The following is a 13,450-nucleotide window of genomic DNA, read 5'->3' as shown; positions in this document are numbered from 1 at the left end:
TAATTCTGGGTTATTTTGAGTTTATACAGTTCATAATACTGAAGCAACCAAATTCCCCAAATACAAGGCAGCAGAAATACTGAATACTTTCCTAGGCTCTTTTGTACAAATGAGCCCAGAATTAATGCATTGGCCAAGTTTTGCAAAATATCCCTCAGATAGGACGGCTTTGAAAGAGTTTCCTAAAACTCCTGTAAGGCCTGGCAAACTGGCTGGATGCCAGGCCTGCCTACTCCCACTTATGCACCGCTGTCTTTGAGTACTTTTTCAATTGTCTTATCACTTTAGGCAGGAGCTTCCCCCAGGTCAAATAAGGTGGGATGTTTGCTATCTATGTCTAATAACTCGAATCTCTTAACGTTGCATCCCAAGGAAATGTGCTTCAAAATGAAAAATTAATTTCACACAAACTAAATGATTAGTAAGTAGCTGCCAGCGCGAGGCAGACGATATTGTTGGGCTATGCCTGTCCAGGAGTGAGGATTTGCAATTCAACACAGTGCTGGACAAAATAAAGCCGAGTGCAGTGAAGTAACTGGGTTATCTGAAGGGGTCCTTTTTCAGTGCATTAACTTGCTGACGTGTTAAATGCTGGTTATGTGGCGTTAATAGTTTATATATAAAAATAAATCTAATAAATGCATTATAAACTTCATCATTTCAAAACAGCTCATATGGAATTTACAAAGTAAATGGATCAGGAATGGTAACGGTTCTAGAATTATAAACCATTTAAAGGGGAGGGCTCTATACATACTGCAGGGTTACACAAACTGAACATGGGAAATAAATTGGGCACACTAAACCAGTGGAGTAGAACTCAGATAAGATAACCCCTATCTAAATGACTTTGCCCCTTTAACAACCATGTGGGCATCTGAACAGTCAGGATAGTTTTCAGCTTCAGCAGTTCTCTCCTGTCTGTTGGCAGCACTCACGATGAGTCATCACCCAGTGTTTAAAATGTCAAATGAACTCTGATCATATGAAACCATCATGTGGTGGTTCCCCAAGGTAATGCATTCCCTATCATAACAAAATGCTTCATAGTAAGTGAAGCTCTTAATAACAACAGTCATGCTCCTGTACATTTGAATGCATTTACATTGTGGTGATGTTTAGTACATGTTTATCCACCACAGCCATCGTTAGAGAAGAGTGTTTACACAGCAAGACAGATAACTGGGTGTCCAAAATGTAAAAACGGAACACAGTTTGAGGCTTGGCAACAGTAAAATGTTTTAATTTGAATTCTAGTTGACCCCCTGACTCTGTGGCTTTTGGTTTAGCTGACTGTTCCCTCTTCATTTCTTCACCCGGAAGATATTGTGCAATCTGGGCTGGGGTTTTGATTGCTATATTTTATGCCAGTTATTTTAAGTATTTTGTGAATGTTTCCAAATGTCCTTAAAAAGATTTTAAAGGTGTTGTGTCCTGCACAACACGGTTTCATAAACTTATTACTGGTAGACCTGCCTTTTAAACACATGTACGAAATATGATATTGGAAGATGGTTCCTGCAAAACATTCCCATAATACTGTATCAAAGCCAGAAAATTCCTGTTGTTTTTATTTGTTTACATTTTTGTTACAGCTTGATTATGTCATTCATATATACTGCTGCTAATTAATGACTGGCTAATGACCTAATGTATTAATTAATGTCATTCGATATACCTGCTCTGTGGTTGTTATTCCTATTATAAGCTTTAAAGAAAGGCATTTAAAACGGTTTTGTCTGTGTTTGTTTCATGAGCGTTTCTATTTTCCTGTATGGTAACCTAGGCTTGTTTTTAGCCCCTAAGGTTCTTTTAGGCGTTTTGTTTTCAAGACTTTGTTTCCAGTTCTGATCAAGTCCATTTATTTTCCTGTCACACCACCATAAATTCACTTCCTGCGTTACAAATAACAGGACCCTGCCTGAGTCTTACATATGCGTGCCACGCTGCCCCAGGAATCTACACAGGGGTCACGAGGGGGCCAATTACTTGAGACACAGGAATTGAATCAGGAGAGCAGTTCCATCAAACTCTTGTAGAACAGGATACGCAAGCGTCAGCCGAGTTAAAGTGAACATAAAGTCTGAATCTCTCTTGCAGCCTTTTAAGAGAAAGTGAACAGTGTTACAGTATGAATGGATCTAGACAGTGTGAAAATAGTGGGAGGAGTGACCTGACTTCACTCGGGAGACGTACAATTGTATATACCGGACAGGCATTGAATCTCCATTGCCATTAGAGATGCTCTTTAGTCAGACATGTAGGCCGGCTGCCATGGAGACGAGACTGTCATCATCATTATCATGGCCCTGCGTTTCCCAACGTCACAGAGCTGGTCAATGTGCAGCTGCCTCAGAAAATAATTTCTGGGTTTGAAGCTTACCTTCGCTGTTTCGCAAGTGGTTTCACAGAGGCAGTCGTGAAATCCTCGAGACCCGCCACAGATACAAAGAATAGACAAGTCCCTGTGGCAGCCAGCCCCCTGACGCACTGCTGGAGAGTAGACAGCATTCATTGAGATTAAAATCTTCAAATGGAGTGTTTACATCATGTCTTAATTACATACAATGCCTTTCCCTTCTCTCTTAAATAGTATTTGCTGAAAATCTGAAGTTGGTTAGGCAGGAAATACCAATAGAAATTTGTGGGTTCCAGACCATCCATATTATGTTTATGAAACATTTGTCACAATTGAGCCTAGGCTTCTTGTGCTCCCATAGAAAAGTAGAAAATATTGAGATAATGAGTTTGAGATAGACATAGGTATTATTTCTTTAACCCAGCTCTGGTATAATGTAACTATCTATTTGCAATCGTGGGTCGTCACAAGATAATTTATTTATTTATGTATCTTTTTTAGTTCTATTCTTGACAGTGTACATTGTATATGATGACATGCTAATCGATTACACTGTTTCCAGTATGCATTTTTTTTGTAATAACCATTGTTGATTTTGGAGATGACTTATGTGTCTTTGTTATTAGAAATTAAAAAAAAAGAAAAACTTCAAGGACGGTTACTGTACTGGGAAGAGAGTTCGGTTTTAAAAATAAAGAATGTCATTTCCAGAATGAAGCTAAGTGTTGCAGCACTGAATTGTCCCACGTGTTGTCTGCTTGTGGGAAGTTCGCTTTAACCTCAGAATATTCGCAGCACATCTCATGTGTGCAACAGCGCACTCTTGTGTTCAGTACAAGAAAAACAAGACTGCTGGATGATACACTCCCAAGTCTCGAAGTTGGGCCATTTAACTGAGACACTGGTGAGTAGTCTAAAATACCTTCTTATTCATTTTAGAAATGCAAATGATGTTTTTTTCTTTCAGATTTTATTTTTGTTGTTGTTTCTTTTGATAACAATTTGGAGTAAATAGCTTTGAGAATCTAGACAATGTTGTTTAATTCATTAAAAACAATAACAGCTCTCTATGTGCAACTCAGCGTTCCCAGGCTTAATCTTACAAACCCAGGAAAACAACACAAGCCAGTGCAAGAGGAGGTCGCTTTAAACTCCCCTTACTGTTTCAAGATGTTTGAATCAGATCTTCTGGCTTCTGTTGCTCCACAATTGAGTGATGAGCTTTTTCAGCTTTTACCATTTTTTGGGGGAGAATCCTGATTGCCTGCACAGAACAGCATTCCTTATTCAGTTCAAATCATGTGACAGTGTAACGTTTCAGCTCTGCCACCTCTACATTTATATGGCCAGAGGGAACAGTTGGGAGTGGCAGAGTTGAAAGATATGAATTTTTTGAATCTGATCAAAAACTCAATAAAGTATTACTGGAAGAGAATTGATAGGAGGCCCTGTGTATTCAAGTAACACATTTAGCAAAGTGTACACACACACTGAAACTGTATTTTTATATATTAAAACAAACACATAGAAGAGAATGACTGATACAATACATGTTTTTTTTTAAATAAGATATTTAAAAAAGTACTACCTTTTTTTTTTCTTTTTTACAATTGCTCAGAAAAAAAAATCATCTCAACTGTACTGATATTCGATATACACCACTCACAATAATAAAAATCATACTGGACAACGTGTCTCCATTGGAGACAGAATACAAGCATACAAAATGTTTTCAAGTGCTGTACCAAATCCTAATTATAACCGCAGCATAACATCAGCATACAATATGTTTTAAAGTGCTCCAACAAATCCCTTTATAATCAGGTAGCATTACATCTGAACGGTACAGATGAGCTACTCCTGTACATGAACAGTGGCCAAGTCCTTTAACTGAGCCGCTGCATCTCTGCTTCATGCTCCTGGCTCTCATCCTCTCGCTGTCCGCTTGCAGTTCCCGCAACAGTTCTCCAGTTGCCTGCCACACACAGCGCCAGCCTGTATTCTGACTAATATCCACGACTCTGCACTACCAGTAGTAGCTATTCTCTAACAGAAACTAAAGATTGTGTGGTATTATAAATCAGAGCTGTTTTAAGCAGTCCTAAAAAGAACCTTCATAAGAAGATGTGAACAGTTTTGTGTGCTATATACCTTATAACTGAGCGTTTACAGCTTTGCATGTGTATCTACATTGAACACTAAGCTTGGGAGGCCTTGGATGTTGTGATTTCTCAGCGCAAGCAGATGTGCCATCCCAGGCAAACCCCGCCCTTGCACTACGTTCCCAAGTTCAAGCTTCTTCTGCACAGCAGCAAAAGGGCAACCACAAAAGCCTCCTGACTGCTACTCTTTGGTTAACCTCTTTATTTGCCACAACTTTGTTGCACATGTCTAAAATGCTCCTTATTTCTGAGTGGGGAATATCTCCTCTCCATTTTAACAGGGCGCCGAGCTGCTGAACGCTGCAAAATGAAAAGAAAAAACCATTCCAGAGTATTAGAATGTATTTTTTTTGCATACGATAATATTGTTAATATGTAGACTAGCAAATATTTCACACACATATATCAGATCCTCAACACTTTATCTTACCTTATTTCTGGGTTGTTTGAAAAAAAAACAGCCGCGTCTAGTTTTAACGCTTCTGGGTCCTTTGTCTTAAGAATGCCATTTACATTGCAAATGAGTCCGACATGCTTTTCAACACCTGAACTCTACAGCCAAAAAAATACAAAATATTGTTCTTATTGTTATTGGCAGGACATTCTTTTTTTCAGAAACATTCAAGTGTTGTCTTCTGTTTAAGCAGGGGTGTCCAATTCCACTCCAGGTTTAAGAGGAGAAATTATATAATTAACTACTTCCGGATCTGGATGGAGTTTTAATGGGTTCAATTAAACAATTTAGAACAGGGTTGGAACAAAGACCAGGACTGGAAGACCCACGTTTGGACATCGCTGGTTTCATATATCTGAGTTCTTTGCTTGAATTTTATAATTGAATTAGGAATATTTGATTGCTTCATGTGTGGTAGCTCATACTCAGACCATGCGATCTACAGCACGTATTGTTTATCTCTAGTGTCTGATATATTGCCTTTCCTGAATTAACATTAAAAAAAGAAAAATTAATAATACCAGTAATAAGCGTTCACTTACCAGAGTTTCGAACGTCCTGTGAATTATATTAGCATCCTGATATATCCGGTGTTCAATATTCCCCCACTTTTTTAATAAGTGCCTATAGACACTATTCAGCAGGGCATTGAAGTATTCCAAGCATGTCTGTTGATAGGCTTTGTCCACCACAATCTAAAAAGTAAAACAAAAGTTTGAAACCTAAAATCAATATCCATGCTGGTCTTATGTGTGCAGGTTTTTTTTTTTTAAATGTGGTGGTAACATACTAGGTTAAAGAAAGACAGAATGCACATGGCTTTCAGAAAGTCTCTTAGACTTGCACAGGTCACTTCCACTTAGAATGACAGTCATTAGGGGAAGCAACTGGGGTGGAGAGAATTGTACTCTCCCACCCTGGTCCTGGGGGACCCCTGTGTCTGCTGGTTTTCATGCCACCTTCCTCAATGACTTAATCAAACTCTTACTTCAACTAATAATGTGCTTAATGAGACCTTTTTAATTGTTCTCAGCTCCTAAAAAGTTTCAAGTTCCTTATAAAATTGTATAGTTAACTTGAAATCTCCAACTGTTTAAGAGATGAAAACAATTCAAAAGGTTTAATTAAGGTAATGAATAGTTTGATTAAGGGTTCAATGAAGTAATTGAGGACTCACTTGGAATGAAAACCTGCAGACACAGAGGTTCCCCGGGACCAGGGCTGGGAAATCACATTATAAGTAAGCAAGTAATCAGAGAAAGATGTTTTAAATAATCACCTCCCAGACTAGTCATACCTGGTAAGCCATTTGTCTTTTCATTGGAAGAGCCCTCCTGATGAGTTCTGTAATGTCATGTATGGTTTCCTCGATGCTTTTCCCTTGTTTCTTGAAATAGTCTTTGAAGCTAATCTGAAATGTAATATTTAAACATTTTAATATTGCCTTGATAAATAACAAGGCATGTTGGAACTCCATTGTGTCACGGGTGCCAGGCGTTCTGTTAGCCGGTGATGAAGAGATGAAGAAAGGCTGCACTCTCTGTCTACATCAGAGAGAATATGGTGTTCAAATCAATAACGCCCCTGGTATCACCTTTAACAATAAAATACACTGGACACTGACTACAAACATATAATACCCAGCAAAGGTGATTCCCTTTAAATCAAGAGAAATACGCTAAATGACTACAAACAGATTCTGAAAGAAATTGTTAAAACTATTTATCTTATCTATCAAATCTACGTTTTGTAGTCAACCCTAACTAGAAAGAAATATCAGAAGCGATAGAATTCTGAATAGGTATTCGATCTACAACATCAATCTTTAGCAGGGAATGACTCGCATGTTAAAAAGTGCATGACGTCTTACTTCAGTGTATAAAATCTTACTACTGGGTCTGGAAACGTCCATTTCCCTTCAACCCTCAGCTGCCTCCCTCGTCCACACACAAGGGTCACACACACACACAAACACACACACACAGACCTTGAGTTTGTCGACGGGACCTTGCAATAGCAGCTCGGTGGCGACGGTTTTTGTTTCCTCAAGAGACCTGACTGCTGTTTTATAGCTATCGTCCGTTTTGTCTTCTGCAATCTTCTCTACATACTCCCTTAAAATATGAAAAAAAAAAAAAAATGTGGAAGGTGTTCGATTCTGTTTTCCATATCCTTTACTTTCAGAGTGGTTGCATTTTACAAATTAATGGTCTAAAACACAAATTAGCAAGGCCTGTAAAGACTCTCGCTGTAAAGGAGCTTCTTACCTTAAATGACAGCAATTGTTCACAATCCTCAACTGCTGCTCTTCACAGATTGTCTTTGTTTTGGAACAAGTCCATTTTTTTACATGCTCTTGGTACCTAAGTAAAAAAAAGAAGAAAAAAAGTGCACACACAATACATTAACAAATATATAAAGTACATTGTAAACAAAAATAGCAAATTGTTACTTTTTTTACCACTTAAAATAAAATCACTTTGAGAAATTATTATTATAAAGATAGATAGGCCAAAAGGTAATATGAAGTTGTACACTATTTTAAGTATAATAAATGTATTGAAAATCTACTGATAATAGTTTTAAAAAACGTAAGTAAGGGTGATACAAATACAGTATATACTGCCACTGTTTCAATATTCAGTTATAACCAATTATAGTCAATTATATGTTCCTTTTTCTTACTTCTATGCGCTGTTTGGTTTTCACAAAGTACCTTTCTTTTAAAGATGACAGCTCTATCTGTATCCTTCACCCTTTAAAACCGTTGAACAGAGGTGCTGATACATTAATGTGTTGATTTCAAAACCAGAAAAGCCATCCTTCCCTCACTTTTACAATTGTACCTCTCTCTCTCTCTCTCTCTCTCTCTCTCTCTCTCTCTCTCTCTCTCTCTCTCTCTCTCTCTCTCTCTCTCTCTCTCTCTCTCTCTCTCTCTCTCTCTCTCTCTCTCTCTCTATATTATATATATATATATATATATATATATATATATATATATCCATTCCAATGAATGTACAATCATTCAGAAACTACTGTGTATATTTTCATGTCTTTTCTTTTTTAGAAGGATTGTGGCTTTGTGCTTGAGGACTCACGACTCACTTCTGGATGAAGATGACAAGCTGTTTCCAGCAAACGGTCTCAACGTCACTTGTCAGGGAGTCGCTGATCCTCTTCGCTTCTGTTATGGAGCTGTTAAGGACCTACAGTTCAAGGAGAACAAGACACTGCAATTCGTTTTTTTTTTTTTTTCCCCTAAGTAAATACAGCTTTCCACAGTTCCACTTCTTCAAACTATTTCAAATTAAAACAGATAAACTGGTTTTGGAAACACTGTATGAAACAATAAGAGAAATGGTGATTAAGGAATATTATAGATTGTGACAATGGAAAAACAGCACTGTGTTAGTGAATAAATGTTTTTTTTTTTTTTTTTTTAAGTGACCATGAAAATGAAGCTGGCCCAGAAGCACACTAATATAGATAGTTCTCTACCTGTATAGTGTCCACGTAAAGCTTAATGAATTCTTCATCGTTTCCGTTTGCCACACTGCTTATCGGGGATTGAAATTCGTTCTGTAGAATATTTTCAAGTCTCCCCTCAGCTTTTATCTGTAAGTAATTAGTGTGAATGTTGTAATTGCCATGCATGGGCACGCTGTAAAAAGCATTGTCTTGTTTTTCCAGGATTTATTTTATTTTAATTTTTTTTTTTTTTGAGAGAGAGAGAGAGAGAGGAAAAAAAAACAGTGGATGCTTCAGAACTACAATAATACGAGCTTGATTGGCCAAGCTATTTATTAAAAAGAAAAAAGCACCCAATTAAGCTACTGAACCCTAAGCCTTCAACTTAGACTTCTTTAGTGGCTTGTAAATTGTCTTAAGTTGTTTATTTTTATTTTTTAATTTTAATTGATGTTTCGTCCTTTCAGGAAAAACAAACAAAAAAAACATGTTCATGCCAATTTGGGGTAAATAGGGTTTATGTAAGAGTTCATAGGCACAGTTTTTAACACTCTATTTTTCCTTTTAGAAACAAACTGGGTGGAAGTTTATGAAATCCGGTTTGCTGCAGATCACAGGGATCTCATCCTGTCTTGTGATTGTTAATTTTGCAAGCAACCCAGCTAATAAATATTCATATGTTCATGTGCCAGGAACCACAGCATGTGAATCAACATGCTATTCTGGTTGCCATAGCAAAAAGAAATAAAGAAACAAACATGTACCTCCAAACAAAAACTGCAACAAGTGAACCCTCAGAATTTGTGGACTACATTGATCAAACTGAGCCCTTGCCCAGAGAGGTACTGTTTGTAATTCAATCCATCAAACAGACTCACTGCCTCTGGTCTGTACTGGGCTCTACCTCTTTCACTGCTGTGTTCTTCTGGGTGGTAACCAGTAACTAAGCAGTCAGTTCTAGACCCTAGCAGTGTGCTTCAATTCTGTTTACCTGGATAGTGTTTAGAAGAATCTTCCTAGCTTTTTCGATCCAGGATGAACACAATACACTATCAAGGTTTTTTAAAGAGTGATCCTTGATCGCAGGGTGGCCCATTAATTGCTCACTGCAAAAAGAAAAAAAAAAATGTATCTTGAATATTCACAGTACCAGTTACTTTCTCGACCAGACTCATACATGGTCGGCCTGTTTCATGGGTAAATCTAGTTGTGTTGAACTTCTGTTTTTATTTTAATGATAATAAAAGAATAATATATTAGTAATAATAACATTATACATTTTTCCTATAATTTCCTAAATCTTAAGCATATTGCTGGTGATAACAGTGTTACAGGTTTTTTTTTGCAGCTTACAAATTAAATATTGTTCTTCCACAAAATGTTATTGTTTACTTTGGTGGTAAGGCTCGAGTTCCTGCATAGTGAACAGCAGCACCTAGTGGCTCAAAGCTGTACTGCTATTTTAAACAGAAATCCTGCATTTCTTCTAAAGTGTCATTTATCTGCCTGTTTCTGTTTCTTTAATTGGTGGATAGAATTAGAGGATTTATGATAATCCAAGGTTAATGAAGATATTGCCAATAAGATCCTTCCGGTCCCTACCTTGTATAAGTATTTGCAACCCAGAAAAGCAACATGAAGAGGTCATTAGGCTGGAGGTTCCTCTCTAAGGCTTTATGCAGCTGAGTGAAGATGCATTTATCAAAGCACTTTGCATAGGTGTCAAGCATCAGGGCTTGATTTGAGCAGCTCCTTGTAGATATCAGCTCTTTTAAAATGCTGTTTTGCAGAACGGCTAGATAGGCTTCGATTGATTCAGTCTCTTGTGGTGGGAACTGCGGAAAATTGTCAGTCACTATTTTTTCCACCAGTTGCATGAATTGCTGATGCAAACTGCTGGGCATGTTTGAAGGACAGTTGTTCTCCCCCCACTGGATTGCATCCATGGCGGTTTCCACAGTTTCTGTCAATGTGGTCTCTTCTTCATGGAGGGCGTTCTCCACAATGCTCTGCACTTGGAGCCACACATCCCTGTGCCTATGACTCACTCCTGCTGTTGTCTTTGCATTACGCACACACCTGCAGACTTCAAGCAGTCTACGTCCATTTGTTGAAGTCGCTACATGAAATTTCACTAGGAGACAAAGAAAAAACGAAATCACTTTCAATATGGAGCATTTTAAAAGAAAATATCATGATACTTTGTAATAAAACATCTGAGTGGTTATTTCCTCTTTACTCATTTCTTTGCTGTTTTGTTTTTCCCTTGCTGATGGCTTTTAAGTTTGAGAATCTAACTCACATTGTTTACCCAGTAAACCGTGCAAGAGTTCCTTTAACCTTGTCATTATTTTTAGTCTGACATTACACCATCATTGTGCAGTGTTAAACAGCAGTGAAACTTTCCTGAGGAAGGAGCTAGATTATGCATGCCAGTATTTTTTGCTTCCTTGTTCTGAGTTATTAATTAATTAGCTACGTGAAAGTTCAAAGTATTTCAGTAAGCAAGGTCGGCTGGTCAGTTTCCTTTAAAAATGAAGAACCTGCTATTTTATACTGTACTGGCAGCTAATAAACAAAGTATTTTGGAACAAACATTTGTTTACATGAGATGGTTTAAATAATACATTTTAATACTACTAATAATGTAGGGAAAAGTAACAGGCAGTTAAAAGGTTTTAAAAACCTCCAGTCAGTCAATCCCATGGGCAGTGAATCAAAGCATTGTGACAGCTTGTCATTTAACTGCATAGCTGCCTGTGTTATCTTAGGGATGAACATAGTGTGTCTGTTATTATACCTTACCCACACTATCTAAATTAGCAACAACCATTTCATCATTTGATTTGCATGTACGTTTTTAAACATAATGTATTATTAATGTGTGCAGGCAGGGCATTAGAAAGATCTACTGCAGACGTAAAGCTTCAGTGAGCCGATCTGCATGTACATTTGTAATCTCCATCACACTGAATGTTAACACAGTTATTTTTGTTGCTGGAGTTCAGTCAAAAATGTAAGAATAAAAAGTGCAACTATGCATCTAAATGATCTGTGTTACAAGTGCCCTATACTCATTGCTCAGTGGTACAATTACAATTGTCAGTGTACTCTGGCCTGTCTTACCGTCTTTTTGGATTGCTTTGTCCAAAAGTGGAGCAATCTCATCTTCACTTTTACAGAATATCTTTTCCATTAACTTTTTGCAGCATCTTTTTTTTTTTGTAGAGATACCTGGCATGGTTCCCACTCTGAAGAAAAAGCATAGAGTGATAAGAGGAGGCACTAATTGAAGCAGAACAACTGAACTGTACAATCCTGCTGTAAGAGCGGAATGCATCCTCTTTATCAAGCCTTACCATGAGCCCGCACATACCGCACTTCTGCACACTTAAAAAGAAACCTGCCAGTCACAAAGGCGCATACTGGGACATGTTATTTCCCTGTGTGGGTAAGGTAGTGGTGTGGTAAGCAGTACATCTTACTTCCTAACAGATACGGGAACCAAAACCATTCCCGCTGACCACTTTAGAGAATGCTATTATGAACAGGTGATTTTGCAAAACCAAAATCATTTTTCATACTTTTTGTGCCCCACTTTAAACTGTGGCACTGTTAGCGTGCGCCATAGAACTGTGACTCAGATGACTTATGATAATGTAAACATGATAATATTCATATGTTAAGAAATGTTAGCACATTCCTGAACTTCAATATACATTTTCAAACAACCCACAATATGTAACATATTGATCAACCAAAATATTGAATCAGTGCTCTGTTGTGTTGTTGAACTTCCTTTCTGGTTACAATTTAGAATCTCAGCAGTAATATTCACAAGCCTTCATTGAACAATGGCAACGAATAATTCATTCAACTGGCATCAGTCTTACTCACTGATTTACATCTGCAGTTTACAGCTATAGATCTGTCAATGTGAAAATACCCTTCAGGCAATGTGCATTTTTATCAGTTGTGTTTCCTTTCACTTCTCTACTGTCTGCTATTCAGAAATCCCCCCCATCCTACATCCCAGTACAGTGCTTTCCCTTCCCAGTGAGTGTGGGGAGGGTTACATCATGCCATCAGCTTAAAAACAAATAATAAAACTGTTCCCCATCTGAATCCTGGAATAATTAAACTATATGGGGACCGACTGCTGGTTTTGGCTTGGACATCACAAAAACAATTCTAATACTGCAACATACTGTAGAAAAAGAAACAACACTGCTATGAATTCTAATGAAGGATGCACATGGTGTACCAGAAACATACATATCCAAGGATATAAAGAATCGATTGCAATGCCAGTGTCATGAGGAATGAGCCTGGCATTACCAGCCCCCACAGCAGCCCCCACAGAAATAGCTTTTTTTCTTTAAAGCTCAGCTACTGTACATATAAAGCTATAAGACCTATATGTTATTTTCTATGCACAATATGTACTGCAATTGAAATCTTGAATACAGTATGCATGGATTTATTTGTTTCTTTCTTTCTTTATGTAAATGTATGAAATTTCTACCATGACATCAGTAATATCAGTAACATTTTAATTGTTAAGCCCCCCAAAACAAAACAGCACTTACTTACCCAACAGTAGATGCTCCAGATAAAAATGTAAATCTGTTAACTGGAGGGCTCTGCCGTGCTTTTAAAGGATGGTTTTAGCCTGCTGCTACCAAGAGGTAATTTCCCTTTGATAGCTCATCCCTCCTGTAGGGACTTATCCAGCAGGCAATCTTCCATCAAAACCTTTTTTGGCTTGTGTCTTTGATTCCGGGTATTTTGGGAATTTTCCTTCATGAAAGGAGTCAAGTTTCAGGCATGTGCACACCGTCTGGTGTTTGAATGGGGACAAAGCAATCACTGTAAGGAATAACTGAACAACCCCCCCCCACACACACACACACGCGCCTTTTTTTAATCCTTTTGGCAAGGTAGGCTCCACCTTATCACCTTATAAGTTAAAGGAAAGCCTGTTTTAATATTTGATTGGCAGCCGTT

The sequence above is a fragment of the Polyodon spathula genome, chromosome 12, assembly GCF_017654505.1.
Source record: "Polyodon spathula isolate WHYD16114869_AA chromosome 12, ASM1765450v1, whole genome shotgun sequence".
NCBI lineage: Eukaryota > Metazoa > Chordata > Actinopteri > Acipenseriformes > Polyodontidae > Polyodon > Polyodon spathula.
This window is presented reverse-complemented; position numbering follows the sequence as displayed.